An 18,515-nucleotide genomic window follows, 5' to 3' on the forward strand; every position below is an offset into this window, starting at 1 on the left:
AGGTAGATTAGATATCTGTTCAAATAATCTAGGCATGCTATGGAGTCCAAACTCACCCTTCCTGGATGTTTATCCTCTAATAAACCCCCTCCCCCCAACAATAAGATAACGTTCAGCTCATACTGGCCCCCGAGCATGATTGCTCTTAAGGCTCCTCTCAGATCTTCTCCTAGAGAATTAGACCCATTTCTTTTATAACTGTTGAGCCAGCAGAACCCAGTGAACTCTTTCTGGTAACACTAACCCTAATTATCCTGCTGAAAAATTCCTTACCCTCTCCAAATCTCTCAAAAATTTCAATGTACTTAGTAACAAATCACGCACAGGACCCCAGAACAGATCCAATAAAACAAAGTACATTAGTTCAGAAGAAAGTAAAGGCAAAACAAAATTGCATGTAAAGAACCAGTATGAGAGCAGATATGTGCCGAGTGATAGCTGTCACCAACACAGTAACATTTTATTGGTCCACAACAGTTGTTCCCCACCAGCCCGAGGCAACCAAGAATTCCATCGTGGAAATCCAGGAGAGTTGTGTATGTGGAAAATTCCAACTAAGTAAGATTGCCATGGTACCAGAACATTATAATCCAAGTACTTTACAAGTCTGTGATGTGGAAGTCCATATCAGTCAATTTTCTGGAGTATGGGGAGACAATGAATTGATATGTAGATAGCTAAAATTGTATTTCATGTTCTAAAGTACAGAGATATACATAGGGCCTGATCCTGCAAAGTGGTAAGCACCCATAACTCCCTGAAAGCAGTGATGTAGGGTCTAATCCAACTCTCAGAGGCAATGGATAGACTCCCATTGACTTTAGTGGCAGTTTGCTCAGGCTCATGGCATGTTTAGGATATTGAAGCTGGGGCTCAAAATGTTTGGGATCAGGTGCGCAAAGATAACTGTGTTGAGTCACTAAATTGTGATTGTGCACACAGATTGTTGATAAGGCATCAAGCTATACATCTGCATGCACAAACACTATACTAAATTAGGGGAATATACTAACCAGCATCCACTACTACTCCTTATTAGTAAAGGTATGTCTTGTGCTCCCTCGGTGCTGGTTGTCTTGCTGGGGAGGAAAGGTGATGGTTGGGGGCCACACTCACAATCTGCTCAAATATAACCTCTGTCCCGTTCAGCACAGCTGGCACCTTGCCTCTTGGGGTTGGGGAGAGCAACCTGCAACACGTGCTGCCAGTTGCATGGAAGGGCTGGGGCCAGATGAAGAACTTCCTGTGACTTTTCCTCTGTGCTCCTGCACACAAGTAGTGATGATTTGGGCTTGTGAACTGATGTCATACTAAGCGAAGACATGTTTTGGGCATATGCCTGCATTTCTCATGCTCCCAGATATCCACAGACTTCAAAAGGCAAAAACTACTAAATATAAATAACTGATAGAAACCAAATACAAGTTTATAAACAATGCAAAATTTCAGTTAAAAATAAAGCTTTACCTATTGAAGTGCAAATTAGTCCAAATTACACTATTAATGTTTGCATGCTGAAAGCTTTTTTTGTTTGTTTGTTTGTTTTTAAATGGCATTTTATCAAGTGCCCTCCTTCCAAAAGAGCCTCTAAAAATAAAGTATGCCCTTGGGTAATTCTCTGGCCCACATTTATTTTTATAGAAGGAGTCAGAGGTCTGTATGTCATAGATGCTTGTGCACATGTGCATGTAGATTGAATAACTGTATGTGCACAGAGACGAGAGACAATATATCCCTGTGCATGAGCAGTTAAAGTAACTGTGCTTACACATTTTTGCCTGGTTGAACTAAGTCTCTGCCCTCTAAAGTTTAGCCTCATCTGGATTTTACCTTTAATTTTACAGCACATTTTTAAATTTGGAGATGCCACTACAGTTTCAGTAAATATTTTAGAACGTCCAACAAATTAAACAAATTTTCAGAAGCGGTTTTAAACCTAAAATTAAAGAGAGAGGGAAAAAAGAGGAAGTTCCCATGCAAAAGGCATCTAAAATAAATTGAGGATCTGCTTTAATCAACTAGAGCAGAATTAAGCCTCAAACTGTCCACAGCTGACCCTGCGGTTCTTCGGTACTACGCTTGGAGGTGTGATCACACATACAATGTGAACTGCAATACTAAAAAAACCCCAAACAAACAAGCAAACACCCTGAACAACCCCACAGGGTGACTCAAATGCAAGGGTTTAATCTCAACTCTAAATATCCTGACCTAGATTTTTTGTTTTTGTTTGAAGGGGTTGGTTTTAAAAACTGGACTCTGAACTCTACTAAAATTTAATTTGCTTCGTCACCTAATTCCATAGCAATATCAGCAAATGAGATATAATTTTAAGCCACGAAAAGAAAAAAAAATCAAGAGTTTACCAGCTATGTTCTTTCACCATCAGCTGGCTTGCCTGACATTTGTCCAGCAGGAACTTCTGCTGTAAGCTTTTTCAGAGAAATGCATGAAGGAAGCAATATGCCGATGATGCTGTTAAAAAAAAAATCCATCAAACAAAAATACAGTTCCAAAATATCAGTAGGTGGCTCAAGCCAAACAAATGGTTCAGCTAACTCCAATTTAAATAGGTCTAGCATCACAACTGGTGTTTTTAAATATTGGTCAAAAATCCATATTACATACATCCAATTTACTTAAAAAAAGTCCAAACAGCTTTTCACTATTAAAATGTAGCTTTTATCCCATGTATTTCATTACCTATATTATCTCATTGTCTTAATAAACATCTGGCAAACAGCTTAATAAATAAAAATAGAAGACCAGATCCTCAGCTGATTTGAATTGGCATAGCTCCATCGAAGTCAATGGACTTACACAGATTTACATTACCTGAGGATCTGGTCCAAAGTCTTCAGTTACAGAAGCTATAATAAAATTACAAGGGCTATCAGTTTAAACTTCAGGGGACAAGTAGATTATTAGCTGGGGTCAGGAGAAATTCTCTCCCCCAGGTATAACACTGAACAGCTGAATGCATTATAGGTTTTTATGCCTTGTTCTGAATATCTGGCACTTGCCACTGTCAGAGGTAGGATTCTGGAGGAGAAAGACTATTCCAGAGTGGCAATATTTTATATGGAGTAATTATATAGGGTGCAATCCACAAACATACTTAGGTGGCCAAGTCCTGTTTTTAGGCACCACTGTGATCCACAAAATTCCCACTCGGCTGCCATCTTACCCTGTAGGTGCCTAAAGGTGCTCAGTGCCTATATTTTTGCAGTGACATCTCTTTGGTGCCTATGTTTCTGCCCTTGAGCACGCACACTCTGTGTCCCTCTATGACTGAATGCCTGTCTCCTTCCTAAGCTCCACAGTGATTCACAAACCAAGGGAGATAAGTGTTTGGCCAGCTCGGTTGCATGTGGGGGCGTGTCACAGGCAGGGGCTGCTCTACCAATTTTGCTGCCCCAAGCAGTCACTGCTGAATTGCTGCCACTGTCGAAAGCCACAGTAGTGGGAAGATCGGCAGAGCTGCTGCCAAATTGCCGCCGTGGGACATGAACTGCCGCCCCAAGCACCTCCTTCGAAAGCTGGTGCCTGGAGCCAACCCTGGTCACAGGGTGTGGCTCTCCCGCTTTCTTCCCCGTGGAAACTGCATGAACTCCAGGAGTTGTGCCTTCACCCTGTCCTTTTTCTTTTAAGTTCCCTCCATCATTTCCACAACAATCCCTGTGCCATAGTCTATTTACAGCGCCAGCAGCACCTTCTGGCCCTTCCCCAGGACCTGAGAGAAACAGAGTTCTCCCTCCCTTGAGCCTTCATGTTACTAAGCTCAACTAGCCCTGTTCCCCTCTTGCTCCCCTCTCGGCACTTCCCTCCTGCCTCTTTATCAACCTGGGGTGGAGGAGGTAATTGGCTCCTTATTCCATCCATCCAGATTGTCTAATTACCCTTGTCAGTTTTCTCAAGGGGAACTGATTAACATCTAAGTGATCAGAGTGCAGGCTCACTGGTTCACTCCCTGCACTGTCAGTCACAGGGTCCACTCTGGCATGTGTGCTCAGAGGATGCCTACTGGATTGGGCCCCCTCAGGTGAGTTCACACAAATGGACAGAGGAGCCAGATAAGCTGCTTTAGTCTAGAGGATAAGGTACTCAGCTAGGATGTGGGAGGCCATTGGTTCAACTCCCCCATCCTTCTGAAGGGAAGGAGAGATTTGAACAGGGATCTGCCATGTCTCAGGTGAGTGCCTTGACCACTGGGCTATTCTAATGTGTGTATCCCTAAATCTCTCCCTCATTTAGATAATTAAATATTAACTGGGCCAGAGAGAGTTAGAATGACTCTATAGCCTAGTGCATGAACACCTAGCTTTCCACCGTTCAAGGACTGCAAGCAGAGATAGGCACCTTCCTGCAGCCCCAGTTCAGGCATCTATCTCTGAGTGGGGACAGGGCTCAGCTCAGCTCATGCCCCCTCTCCCATTGATTAGCTTAGGTGGCTCCCCAGCTAGCATGCTGGTTTTGTGGATCACAGTCTAAAGTGCCTCTCTCCCCCCATTCATTGTACAGGAGCCTGAGCATCTAACTCCGGCATTGTCAATCACAGTGTTGTTCCATGATTTTCTAGGCACCTGAAAGTTAGGCTCTGCAAAGCTCAGCATCACAATGGCTAAGTCCCTTTGTGGATCTAGGCCCCAGTCGATAAACCCAGGAAGCATGGGTGTGCCCTCCATGTCTACATGTTGTTCTGCAGACAATGCACGTCAGGTAAAATGAACAGCTTTGTGGGGGCCTGCAGAAGCCCCAGTGGTAGCCCTGTAAAAGCATGCAGTATTGCAGGTGGAATGGCTGAATGGGGGTTCCTCCATACCCTGTGCACTGTGAAGGGTGTGCCACACCAGCCACAAGCCATTGGAACAGATTAGGGATGGGACCACTGGATTTGTGATTACATAGATCCAGTGGCTCTATCCAGAAATTCCTACACAGGAGACTCAGAAGGGTAAGTTTCAGAGTAACAGCCGTGTTAGTCTGTATTTGCCTCCAAAATACCTCCAAGTGACTGCTATTCCAGCCTATCTGATGGAATAGCAGCTGGAAGCCCACGGATTCACCTCTAATGCACTGAATAAGGACACTACAGCTTAGGGGCTCTCAACAGTTTTCTTTCTGAGCCCCTCTCACAACATGCTATAAAAACTCCACGGCCCATCTGTGCAACAATAACTGGTTTTCTGCATATAAAAGCCAGGGCTCGCATTAGGGGGTAGCAAACAGGGCAACTGCCTGGGGCCCCATGCTGCAGGTGCCCCCACAAAGCTACATTGCTTAGGCTTTGGCTTCAGCCCTGGGTGGCAGGGCTCAGGGCCCTGGACTTCAGCCTCATGCGCTGGGACTTCAGCTTTGTGCCCGGGGCCCTAGTGAGTCTAATGCTGGCCTTGCTTGGCGGCCCCCCTGAAACTTGTTCGCGGCCCCGCAGAGGACCCCAAACCTCTGCATTCAGTACTTGCATTTGATATTTTATCCTTATGCAGGTAGTTTAGCCATCAATGCTCGTTTGCTGTTCCCATCACCCAATATTTCCTTCCAGGCCATTCTGGAAAATAACCCTGAGTAATAGAAAACATTCAGTCTTGTATGTAGTATTTCCAGGGCTGCTCTTTGGAAAAAAAGAAATATCACATCATAAGGCACTTGGAAAAGAGAGGTGAACTTTTTAAACACATTTTTCATAAATGTTTTATAAATTGATTCATACAGTAAAGTCTCATTAATGCAAATATACTTTGTTCTTCACTGGCTTAATTTCCACTTAGCTTTTAATAGTGTAAATATGATCAAAATATATTTTATTTCACTCATGGAAGTTCAGATTCAACAAAACTTCAACTTGGCAAGGCTGGGCAAGCCCATAATTATGTATTTTCTGGGTCTTGCTCAAAAATGTAAGTGGGCGGAGCACTGTATTTACTGAATTTGGCCCCAAGAGAGATGAGAGAAGATTAAAATACAGAGCCCAGTTTTTAAAATGTGGGCACGTTAATGGGATGGCTGAACTTGGCATTTGGCCAATGAAATTCGCACATAGTTACAGAAATGCTCACTTTAAGTTGACAATTAATGCAGCTGCATAAACACCACAAATTTGGACAGCCTATTAAGCCACCCCCATTTAATCTAACAATTTTACTGTCCCTTTAGAAGTCCCATAATTAAAGTAGGTTTCTAAACACTGCATTTATGAAATAAAAAGACACACCAGAAAGATGTTCCTCCCCTTATTGCTGCAGCAGATAACCAAGTAGAGTCTCTGTTTTCCATCAGTTTTATGCGGTACTTTTAAATTTTTCATTAAACAAGTAATTCCTCTTCAGTTCATAGCAGTGCTAACATTAGGTGGAAGTTAAGTCACACTGTCAACTCGATTTGCCAGATTAAAGCCCCCATTCTGCGTATGGAGAGGAACCGTATTCTATTCCTGCTGTGTGTGTGTGTGTCTGAAATCTACAGAACTCCATCATTTTCTTCCAGAAACATTTAGCACATTCACCTATAGATCCACACCAAATTTTTTGAACTTGGGCACCTAAATTTAAACAAACTCATAGTTTTAAGGCACTGCTTTCAAAGGTTTGTCTTGGAGAGAGCTTCAGTACAGTTCTCTTCTGTCACATAATACAGCATTGCTGGCCCAGCAGAGGGATTTATTACAGAACCCAGAACACTTGCAGCATCAGTCAGCCTGCCCATCTGAACCTTTTCACAGCAGATATAAGGTGGTCAGCCAGTTTTAAATTAGATGAGTTGGGTGCCATTGACAAACACATGAGCATAGGCAAGCAGGGGGCCCACATGTTGGGGCATCAAATATACTACTTAAGGCACAGCAAGAACGTCAAGAGAGACTTTCCCATGCTGAGGTTACAGAAGTGCACCTTTACGGCTCCAGTTCATAGCACGGTTCATTTCAGAAATGTTTTATGCAAGCTGCAGAAAACTAAGTATTTGACTAGTGAATGAGGATTGTTGGAAGCTGCAAAGAATGATGAATTATAGACCTCCATGAATTGATAGCCCTACAACATGCTGGGAGGGGATGGTCAACACACAATTCTGCCAGACCAAAGGAGGAAACAAGATCCAGCATCAAGGCTCACCAAGTGTGTAAATTTTGGGTTTATCAGCTTGAGCATCCCACATGATCTCAGCTGCTGGTCTAAAACATGGAAAGAGGTGGTTTCTCAGAAATGCAGGACCCAACTATAAGGATATGTTTATACTGCAGCTGGGGCGAGCATCGTAGCCTAGGCCAATAAACTTGTGCTAACAGGGTTTGAGCTAGCTAGGGTTACCCTATTTGAATATTCAAAAAAGAGGACACTCCATGGGAGGGTATTTGCTCATGCCCCCCAGCCCTGCCCCAACTCCACCCCCTCCCCGCCCCATTGGACCCCACCCGCTGCTGGCTCCCTCACCGCTCGCCTCTTCACCCTCCCCGTCTGCCACTTGCCTCCTTGCCCGCCCGCCCGCCAGCCACTGGCCCCCCCTCGCTCACCTACTCTCCCCCCTCCACCCACTGCTGGCTCACCACTCGCCTCTTCACCCCACCCCAGTCGCCTACTCAGCCATGCTGCCACAGGTCCCTCTGCCTCCTAGGATCAGGGCAGCCGAGGAATCTCCACGTGCTGCACCCGCCACAAGCACAAGCTCCGTGCCAGAGCTGCGGAGCGGGGCTTGCAGGCGCCGGCAGCGTGCAAAGAGCCCTCCGCCCTGACCCTAAGAGCCAGAGGGACCTGCCAGAGGGCGAGGTGGGGAGTCCCAGTGGTGCTTACCTGGGGCGGCTCCTGGGAAGCATCCGGCAGGTCCCTCTGGTTCCTCCTAGGGTCGGGTCGGGGGGGGTGGGGGAGGGCTCTCTACTGGTGCCTGCAAGCTCCACCCCCCCAGCTCTGATTGGGCAGGAGGGAGCCGGTGCAGCACACGGAGACCCCCCTCCACCTCTGTGCCTAGGGGCCACCCACACTGCATGCTCCTGCTGGAGGTCGGCACCAGGAGCTGCCCCAGGACTTTGGTGCGCGCGGTGAGGTGAGCGGTCCCAGATATTGGGACAAAAGGCATCCCCGACCGATGTGGCAAAATCCCAGACGTTTTAGATATCTAAAAATTCCTCCCAGACAGTGATTTAAGAACTAAAAAGCCGGACATGTCTAGGAAAATATGGACAAATGGTAACCCTAGAGCTAGTACATTAAAAGTAGTGATGTGGTCATTCCAGCTTTGGCTCCTAAGCCTAAGAGGTCAGGTGGACTTCACAGCCCACGCTTCTGTCTGAGCTGGAACATCCGCATTGCTATTTTTAGCATGCTAGCTTGAGCCCTGCTAGCACAAGTCTGTATACCCAGGCTAAAAGAAAAGGAGTACTCGTGACACCTTAGAGACTAACAAATTTATTACCCAGGCTAGGAGACTCACTCCCAGCTGCAGCGTAGACACTCTGAAAGGTTCACTAAATCAGTCAATTTCACAAGCTGAGTGAGAAATAAAGTGGAATATATGAAAATTCATTTAGTGCTCCTGAGCACCACTAATTTCTGCATGGTTGAGGAGGCACTTTCATTACAGATTTACTCTGTAATTTTGCACACTCTGAAGGACACAGAATCGCAGCACACATGAATTCACATGTTCTCAGGCATTCAGAATAGCTGAAGGAAGTCCTCCTTTGAGCTAAAGTATCTCAAGTGTGTTCTCAGAGCCCAAAGAGAAGCTCAGTAAAACTTCCAGATGAGAAATTAGGTTTAAAAATAATTGTTCAAGATCAGTGAAATTCATCGGCAGTGGTTGTACAATGGAGAGGGAGCTCCGTCTACTACACATAAGCACAATACACTCTGCTCCAGACAGCAAGCCAGTTAAACTATCTGATGCCCACCTTGCTGCAATCCTGAAGGTTTCAACTGCTCAGTCACGGAGGCCAAACATCAACAAACCGACAGAACTGAAGCGATGCCAGGTGTCTGGCAAACACTGAAAACTCTCTGGCAGGTGACGAATTGTATAAAGTTGTATGGCAGTTTTATTATTTCTAAGAAATTTGAAATAAAAAATACAATATAAACGTTTTCTTTTCTGAATCTAATCGAATCTTTTCTTTTCTAATCTTCAGTGACATTATTGGCCCGCTGGGAGGATTTGAGGACTGGCCCTAAGGTAACTTGAGTTTGAGTCCCCTAATTTAAGGTCTCTGACACTTTCGGTGGCATTTCCGGCCACCAGGCACACTGAGCCCTTGTCTCCTGGGGCCTCCTCCAATCATCTATTTATAATTTTGCACATTTTGAAGGAGACAGAACCCCAGCACACATGAAGCCACATGCAAACTCACCTATATATACACACTGTAGTACATTATATATACCTATATATACACACATCCGATGAAGTGAGCTGTAGCTCACGAAAGCTCATGCTCAAATAAATTGGTTAGTCTCTAAGGTGCCACAAGTACTCCTTTTCTATATACACACTGTAATACATTATATACTCTTAAATGCACATTTCAGTACCTGTGCAAAGTACTTACTATGCTCAAGGAAGAGGTGTTACAAATAGTGAGGGAAACAATTGAATTTCGTGACCAGTGTTTAACATCTCAATCATTACTAACACATTGAAGTTCAACAGCATAAAGAAATATCCCCTCGCAACAAGAGAAAGTGATTTACAGATTGACTGTGGCATGTTTTGTGTTGTAGTCCCTAAATTGGAGGAACTCAAGGAATGGCAGCTAGTCTTCCCTTCAGTTTCCTCTTTATAACGGGAATGGCAAGCAGCAGCACGGTGTTGGGTCCCAGATTTGCTCAGCACGTTTAAAATGTATAGTTTAAAACCTGAGCTTTCGTGAGCTACAGCTCACTTCATCAGATGTTTACCGTGGAAACTGCAGCAGACTTTATATACACACAGAAATCATGAAACAATACCTCCTCCCACCCCACTGTCCTGCTGGTAATAGCTTATCTAAAGTGATCAACAGGTGGGCCATTTCCAGCACAAATCCAGGTTTTCTCACCCTCCACCCCCCCACACAAATTCACTCTCCTGTGTGTATATAAAGTCTGCTGCAGTTTCCACGGTAAACATCTGATGAAGTGAGCTGTAGCTCACGAAAGCTCATGCTCAAATAAATTGGTTAGTCTCTAAGGTGCCACAAGTACTCCTTTTCTTTTTGCGAATACAGACTAACACGGCTGTTCCTCTGAAACCAGTTTAAAACCTGTGCAGATTAACTCTGGTTAAACCATGATTGACTGGACAGCATGGACAAAGATAAATTGGGTTTAATTTAAATGGGTTTGGAAATGGAGTTTAGAATATGTGGACTGAAGCCCAGTTCCTCAAATCTCTGAATTAGATACAGGTATAGAAATGAAGAACCACCTCAAACCTGAGCCCCCAAACCTTCAAGTGGGATGGAGGAACCCCAGACCCATCTCTAGCTTTGTGTCTAGGTCAACTCTATAACTAGCAGGGGGCTTTTGTGGTCCTTTGTTCAGTCATGAAAGCATTATTCTCAAGAGAGCAAATGTTACCCTAACACTGCAGCCCAGGATGGTGATCTTGCAAGAGACAGAAAGACCTTGCAAGATTTGGACTTTGCAATTATTGAATTCGTCAAGGTGCTTTTAATCAACCAGAGTGACTCACAGGCTGTGTCTACATTAGCTTTTCTTTCACCTTCAGATTTCCTGCTATTGCTACCACTAGTGTAGCTTCATTAGTGTAATGTAGGCAAGGTGCTGTTCATCTAATCCTGTTTAGAGCAGCAATGGTGAGAAATTATAGAGGGGAAAAGGACCACAATGGACAAAGCCAGTGGAAGGTGAAAAAGATTCCATCCACTTACACCACAGCACTTCATGCCACCTATGTTCCTCATTAACTTGTTATTCTTTAGGAAGCTCTATTTACAACAAAACAAACTGGTTTTACACAGCCAGAAATTCAGTGTAAATATTAGTTCTTAGTGTCTGGGTCCTGGCTCAGGGCATAGAATTAACTGCTGCCTCTGGCTTGCAATTTCTAGGCCTGCTTTGTTACCTTGCTATGAACATCTGTGTATAGCAGAGACCTAGAGTTAACCCTTTGGGTGCTGGTGATGGATAGTACCTCCATACTCTGTCACAATGCATAACACAACAAACCCAATGCATCTGATGACTTCAAACTAGGAGAGTCAAATCTTCAGGAGGAACCTAGCAATAACATGTCAGTTACACTTTCTGAAATGTTTTAGCATTGAATATACTATTGTACCATACATTTGAAAGTTCTCATTGCCTTTCTAGTAATATAAAGTTTGCTGTTTCCCCACACTTTAAAAATAAATCCATCAGCTTTCATTAGTAGCTGGAGCAATGTCAAAGTAAGCTGTCAATACAGAGACTCTGAAATTAGCCATACACTGTGAAGTTGGAATAGGACCAGTGTAAGACAATGCATCAGTGTTACTCCTCCCTCATACAGCACTAAACTTTCCGTTACAGCACACATCGCCACTAATTCGGGAGAAATGCAAGTGTTCTTATAAAAACATTCAGTTTCCTGAACGCACGAGTTTGGACATATTGACAGTATTGACCTGGTATTTCATAATAAATAGCTGCAGCCATACAAACTTACAGATGTGCTCTCTTTTCTAGCTCTTTCCAAGAACTTGTTCATCATCTCTGCCCTTGAGACAGTGACTTTCCTGCCAAGGTAAAGCAGAAAGTCTGCTAAAGGCCTGTGTTTGATGGGTCTTATAAACACAGGCATGCAACATGACCATGGAGAATAAAAATCCCAATCACTGACAAAATCTTAAGTCTTTGCCATTGGATGTTTTTCTAAAAGATCTGCTCTAGGAATTATTTTGGAGATGTTCTCTGGCCTGCGCTACACAGGTGGTCAGACTAGGTGATCACAGTGGTACCTTCTGATCTTGGAAACTATGAAGGCATCCCAAATCAAGGAAAGATGCAGCACTAGAGGGGGGGGATGGCACCCTTTTGATAGCAGCGTGGCTCAACAGGGAATCCTACTAAATCCCTGCCACTTTTTCAGCAAAAGGGTGAATTCTGCCACTGATGGCACAAAAGGAAGAAATACATAAAATTTCACTTTTGTCCATATTTGTGGATCCCTGGAATAATGCCAAGCTCCCACTAGCACCTACTCAAAATGAATTTGAAAACAGACACTTACTGATTGTTGTATTTATTGGTAAAGACCCATGGAAAGAATGCATCACCTTTACATCAAGCTAAGTTAGCCAACCAGCTGTGAATCTGTAGAGAGTTTATAGACACGGCACAATTCGATCATCTAGTCCTCTGACCTCCTGCATATCATAGTCCATTAAACTGCACCTCCATCAAGCCTTCTACCACAGAAGCATTAACTGGAGAAGGTGGTTTTTCTTTGGTAAAAAAGCCCAGTCCAATCTTAAGATGTAGCTTCATAGTACAGCTATAGTTATGGATCCAAATATGCAAACTTGCAAAATAATTGTTTATACAAATTCAGGAGTTAGGACAAGTAGAAATTCATGATGCTTGGTCAAAGCAAGCCCTTCTGTGAGCTCCTGATCTGCTGCTGATACAATCTTACAGCTCTAAGACGCAGTTAACTTTGGAAAAACATACTGTGCATGCCAATTTGCTTGTGGGTCTGGCTCAGGATCTGATACATTTAACCTTGGAACAGCCAGAATTTAAATAATTCCTGTGGCACCAGGAAAGAAAACTGCCACATCAGAAGGATTTCAAACAACCCGCCAACATCGCCATTAATTCTTCCCCAGGAAAATCCTTCCAATTTTTTTTTTTTGGTGCAATAAGGAACCTTCTAAAAAGTAATGACTAGTAGGTCACACACACTTTGTTATTTCTGTATCTGAACTTACTGTCACCTTGCACCCCTCTACTCTCGCCCACAAGCTCCCTCTATGCCACCCTACCTAACCCCTCTATCTTTCAAGGACTCGCTGCAACTCTCCCCACCACCTCAGGCTCTATGTACCCCCACGCCACAGATCCCAAGCCTCCCACACATACCAGGGGCTCTGTGTTAAAGAGAATGTTGACATTGCCAAAGTCGAGTGGTTTAACAGGACAAAAGCATGGAACTGGTATCTACAGAGGGCCAAATTATCAGAAGCCCCTGCACTTATACATGCATCTATTTTTGCCACCAGGGAGGAAATGCATTTGCTCAGGGCAGTGAGAATTTGTACAGGAAACTCTGGCAGTTGTGCCAAGGGGATGCTCCCCCTTTTCTTTGGGCAAATTGGTGAAGGCACAAAGATGCTGTGTGCGCACTCAGAGGCAATACTTGACTCTAATAAGGCAAGAGCTTGATTTTAGTCCCACATGAATGTAAGTCTGTCAGTGGACTTACACCAGTGTAAAAACCAACATAAGTGAAAGCAGAATCGGACACAACAAGCATGTGCGGGTGGTTATGTTCTGAGGAGACTGAATGGTGCTTCTGCAGTTGCCCCCCTGAAGGAACCAAGACTCAGTGAATAGGTTAATAATAAACAGGCTTTTCTGAAGTTTAATACTATAGAAAAATGCCTGCAAAAGTTGAAACCAACCCCCACGCCCTCCAGCCACCCTGAACAGCCGCTTACAGAAATGATTTGCAGAACTTGAATTCAAACAAGGGGAGGGGACCAAGGCATGTGAGGGAAGTACTGCAAATACCACAACAGGCAAAAGATACTGTTGGCCAACTCAGCAGATGGGGCACATTGCTATAGGCAATGAAACGGCTTTAAAAAAAGATCTGAAAATTGTCTTTTTAAAAATCCAGTGACTCTGGAATAGCGTAGTGAATGCCCTTCCGGGTAGGATAAGGGGATCATTCAGCAGGTTAACAACTTATAAAACTTACCTATATTTTTATGTCAAACATCCAGACTAACTCCTGCTCCATCTGATGTCCCTGGGTGAACTATACTAATCAAGTGAAATGCACATTGGAAGCTTGCTCTAATCTCGGACTCTAGCCTATTAGGTTCAGATACATATTAGTTACAATGCTATGCATTTTTGTTCACTCATCAGACCCTGTAGGATGGGTCAGCTTCAAGCCATAGCAGTTTGTTCTGTGACAGGTGTGAAGTCACCAGCACAATGCAAGCTGGATTCAGACACAGCAGGAATTGGTGAGTGAATAAGTGTTGTGCTAAACCAAAGGTGGGCAAACTACGGCCCACGGGACTGTCCTGCTTGGTCCTTGAGCTCTCGGCTAGGGAAGCTAGCCCGCGGCACCTCAGCTCACCATGCTGCCAGCACTCTGGGCAGTGGGGCTGCATGCTCCTGCGGGGCAGCAAGGCTGCGAGAGCCATAAGTAGTACACCGTAAGTAGCATATTCCTACGGGGAGCAATTTAATACACTACACCAGCCCTCCACACAGTTTTGGAACCCCGATGTGGCTCTCAGGCCAGAAAGTTTGTCCACCCCTGTGCTAAACACTCCTATTACTCCTTTTTGTGGGGAAAATTCAGCACATTTCTAAATCTGGAATTTCTTAAACTTTATTATTACGATTGTCGATTAATCGCAGTTAACTCATACAATTAAAAAAAAGTAATCACGATTTAAAAAATTATTCACCATTAATCAGTTTTAATTGTATTGTTAAACAATAGAATACCAATTTAAATTTGTTAAATATTTTGTATGTTTTTCTACATTTTCATATATACTGTATTCTGTGTTGTAATTGAAATCAAAGTGTTCATTTTTTATTACAAGTATTTGCACTGTAAAAATGATAAAGAAAAGAAATAGTATTTTTCAATTCACCTCATACAAGTACTGTAGTGCAATCTCTTTGTCGTGAAAGTGCAACTTACAAAATGTAGATTTTTTTGTTACATAACTGCACTAAAAACAAAACAAAGTCCACTCAGTTCTACTTCTTGTTCAGCCAATCGCTAAAACAAACAAGTTTGTTTACATTTACAGGAGATAATGCTGCCCTCTTCTTATTTACAATGTCACCAGAAAGTGAGAACAGGCATTCATATGGCACTTTTCTAGCCGGCATTGCAAGGTATTTACATGCCAGATATGCTAAAAGTTTGTATGCCCCTTCTTGCTTCGGCCACCATTCCAGAGGAAATTGTATGTCTCCTGCTCTGTTTTACCCACATTCTGCCATATATTTCATGTTATAGCAGTCTTGGATGATGAGCCAGGACATGTCGTTTTAAGAACACTTTCACAGCAGATTTGACAAAATGCAAAGAAGGTACCAATGTGAGATTTCCAAAAATAGCTATAGCACTCGACCCAAGGTTTAAGAATCTGAAGTGCCTTCCAAAATCTGAGAGGGATGAGATGTGGAGCATGTTTTCAGAAGTCTTAAAAGAGCAAGACCCCAATGCAGAAACTACAGAACCCGAACCACCAAACAAGAAAATTAACCTTCTGCTGGTGGCTTCTGTCTCAGATAATGAAAATGAACATACGTCAGTCCTCACTACTTTGTTATCGAGCAGAATCCATCATTAGTATGGAAGAATGTCCTCTGGAATGGTGGTTGAAGCATCAGGAACACATGAATCTTTAGCGCATCTGGCACATAAAGATCTTGCAACGCTGGCTATAACAGTGCCATGAGAACACGTGTTCTCACTTTCAGGTGACATTGTAAACAAGAAGCGGGCAGCATTATCTCCTGAAAATGTAAACAAATTTGTTTGTCTTAGCGATTAGCTGAACAAGAAATAGTACTGAGTGGACTTGCAGGCTCTAAAATTTTACATTGCATTAAAAAATAAAACAGATTTTTGTACATAATTCTACATTTGTAAGTTAAACTTTCATGACAAAGAAATTGCACTATAGTACTTGTATTAGGTGAATTGAAAAATACTATTTCTTTTGTTTTTTTTACAGTGCAAATACTTGTAATCAAATATAAATAAAAAGTGAGCACTGTACACTTTGTATTCTGTGTTGTAATTGAAATCAGGATATTTGAAAATGTACAAAACATCCAAAATATTTAAATAAATGGTATTCTATTATTAATAGTGCGATTAATCACATGATTAATTTTTTTAATCACTTGACAGCCCTAATTATTATTTGCAGGTCACTTCTAAACTACCACAAACTTACAGAGTTGTGTGCTTTCTTCCCTGCAGAATTCAACCAGAACATAGATAGAAACACAAACAAATCAAATTCTCTACTTTACAAGCTAAGGATCAAATAATACCCTTAGACAGATGTAAGAATACCCCTGGCCCCCCTTCATCAACTTCAGTGGAAGATGCATATTTATCTGAGCACAGAATTTGTCCCCATCTGGTTCTATTTTTATATTTTGTTTTAGTTTCTCTCTCCCTCGAGATCCATTTTATATTCTATTCTCTTTTTGCAGCCCTCCTTTTTAATTTGTCTGAAAAATTAATATTCTTTCCCCTTTTCTATATAAGAGACTGACACAGTAGCCTGTTTTATAGAAAAAGTTTCCTGACCCCATTGTTTGCTTTCTGATTTTTGATTCTCCTAGCTCCCCTTCTTTTGTACTTCTTCTAATTGTTCTGGTCATTTGCCTTCACTCTTGGTGGCAGAATGAAACTTAGGCCTTGACTACATGAGAAAGTTGCAGTCGCTTAACAAAATTCATTTTTAAACTGATTTAAATACCAGCTGCAAACTCCAGTGTGGATCACACTTATTTTGGATTAAGAGTAGCATATTTTGATTTAGTTTACATTAATTCCTAATTGATTTATGCTAAACCACTATTAAACTGAAATAATGTCCAACCAGGGTTTGCACTGTTTTAACTAAATCATTTTAGAGTCACACCTTGAGTTAAACTGGTGCAGCTCTCCATGTAGACAAAACCTAAGCCTCACACTGAGCACAAAAGGAGCATGGCAGCAGCGGTGGGGGGGACAGGGACACGGACGGACGATGGGGACGGTTGGGAAGACCTCATGATTTAATCACATTTGTATCATATTTAACAAAAAAGCTGCCAGCCACTGATGTGCCCACTACGAAGAACTGCACAGAAATAAGAGTCCCAGCTGATGGAGACAAGCATACGATCTCTGACTAACAGAACACACACCATGCAAATGTCACTGTTCCTATGGACTGAAAGTTTTATTTTAACATTTTTATTTTAACATTTTCCAGTATTGCCAAGTCCATGCATTCAAAAAGTGAGAGATTGACTTACACACCAGCTTTCTGGGTCTTTTATTTGCCTTTTGATTTTGAGCCTTTAGGCTTCATGTGTCTATCTTTTCTCTGTGACCATGATGGGTAGAATCTTACTTTTTTTTTCCTTCTTCCACTGAAAGCTGAAATTCTCAGTATATATATGATTCCAGGAGCTGGGATTTTAACTAAAATAACACAGTCTGAAAATGAAAAATTGGATGGTGTCCCTAGCCTCTGTTTGCCAGAAGCTGGGAATGGACAATAGGGGATGGGTCACTTGATGATTACCTGTTCATTCCCTTTGGGGCACCTGGCACTGGCCACTGTCAGAAGACAGAATCCTGGGCTAGATGGACCTTTGGTCTGACCCATTATGGCCATTCTTATACTTTACTTTTGTTTACTATTTCCCCTCACAATGTAATATCGGAACAATTAGCTATACGGCAATCCCGTGAAACTCACGCATTAGCTATCATGGAGAGATGGTTACTTCTTTATAGTTTATACTGTGACTAAGTTTACATTATATGCCCAATTTTTACCTGTCCTCTTGCTACACCAATCTGCCGTCAATGTCTCTTGTTTAGTCCCCTGTCAGAAGTGGTGATTTTTGAAAGTCTAGTCAGTAACATGACAAGGCATTTGAAAACTAATCAAAGAGTTTTATTTTTTAAAAGAGAGGTTTCCTATCTTTTTGGAGTATGTTATAATTCAAAGAAATTTCATCATTCAGATTATTCTTCCATCCTCAATGAGGAGTAATGCCTTTATTTATTTTTTGCAAGAAGAGGGGTGCTCATTTTAATTTTATTGGTGAACCTCTGAGAAGTACCTGGGTTTTAGAGAGTCCACAGTGTCCTGGTAAAGACTATATACTCCACTGGAGCAGAGATTCTTAATGAGTTTGGGAGCTTGCAAAACTTGAGTTCTGCAGGATCAGGGAAACTCAGCTAGGGCTAAGAGCCTTTTTAACAAAGCGTACAAAACTTCTCAGACCTGAATCGGACAGCTTTTGCTTGCAGCCTCCTGGGTTTATAAACTCTGCAGACCTTGAGAGTTACTCAAGTAAGGATTGACAGAAGCTGGACTTCTGCAGGAGCTTCTGCCTTGCAGAGTTTCAAAGCTCCATGTAGGACCAATGCAAGGAGCTTTCATGTGCTGCTAGGATGAGGAGAGGAGCAGTAGCACAGGAACAGCCATTGTAGGAGGATCTTGTGTTACTATCCAGGGGCAAGTAGGAGGAACAGCCTGGCAAGGGACAGCATGGTCCTTGACATGCTGCTGAATGATTTTATACTCATGGCTAAAACCCGAAAGCTTA

General features: G+C 42.7%; 1 protein-coding gene across 5 annotated transcripts in view; it reads right to left on the reverse strand.

Annotated features, from left to right (window-relative positions):
• Window positions 1–18,515, reverse strand: part of WIPF1 (WAS/WASL interacting protein family member 1) — a 100,498-nt gene that overhangs the window by 56,305 nt on the left and 25,678 nt on the right. Inside the window, exon 1 of one of the 5 annotated variants that reach the window (XM_078847971.1) lies at window positions 2,367–2,479. The exons of 3 other annotated variants lie outside the window; for them this stretch is intronic. The gene's annotated coding sequence lies outside the window, so the exon portion shown is untranslated. Of the gene's footprint in view, window positions 1–2,366; window positions 2,480–18,515 lie in introns of those variants that run through there. One more of the 5 variants, XM_078847968.1, reaches the window with a different exon arrangement.

Source organism: Lepidochelys kempii, chromosome 11 (genome assembly GCF_965140285.1).
Source record: "Lepidochelys kempii isolate rLepKem1 chromosome 11, rLepKem1.hap1, whole genome shotgun sequence".
Lineage (NCBI taxonomy): Eukaryota > Metazoa > Chordata > Testudines > Cheloniidae > Lepidochelys > Lepidochelys kempii.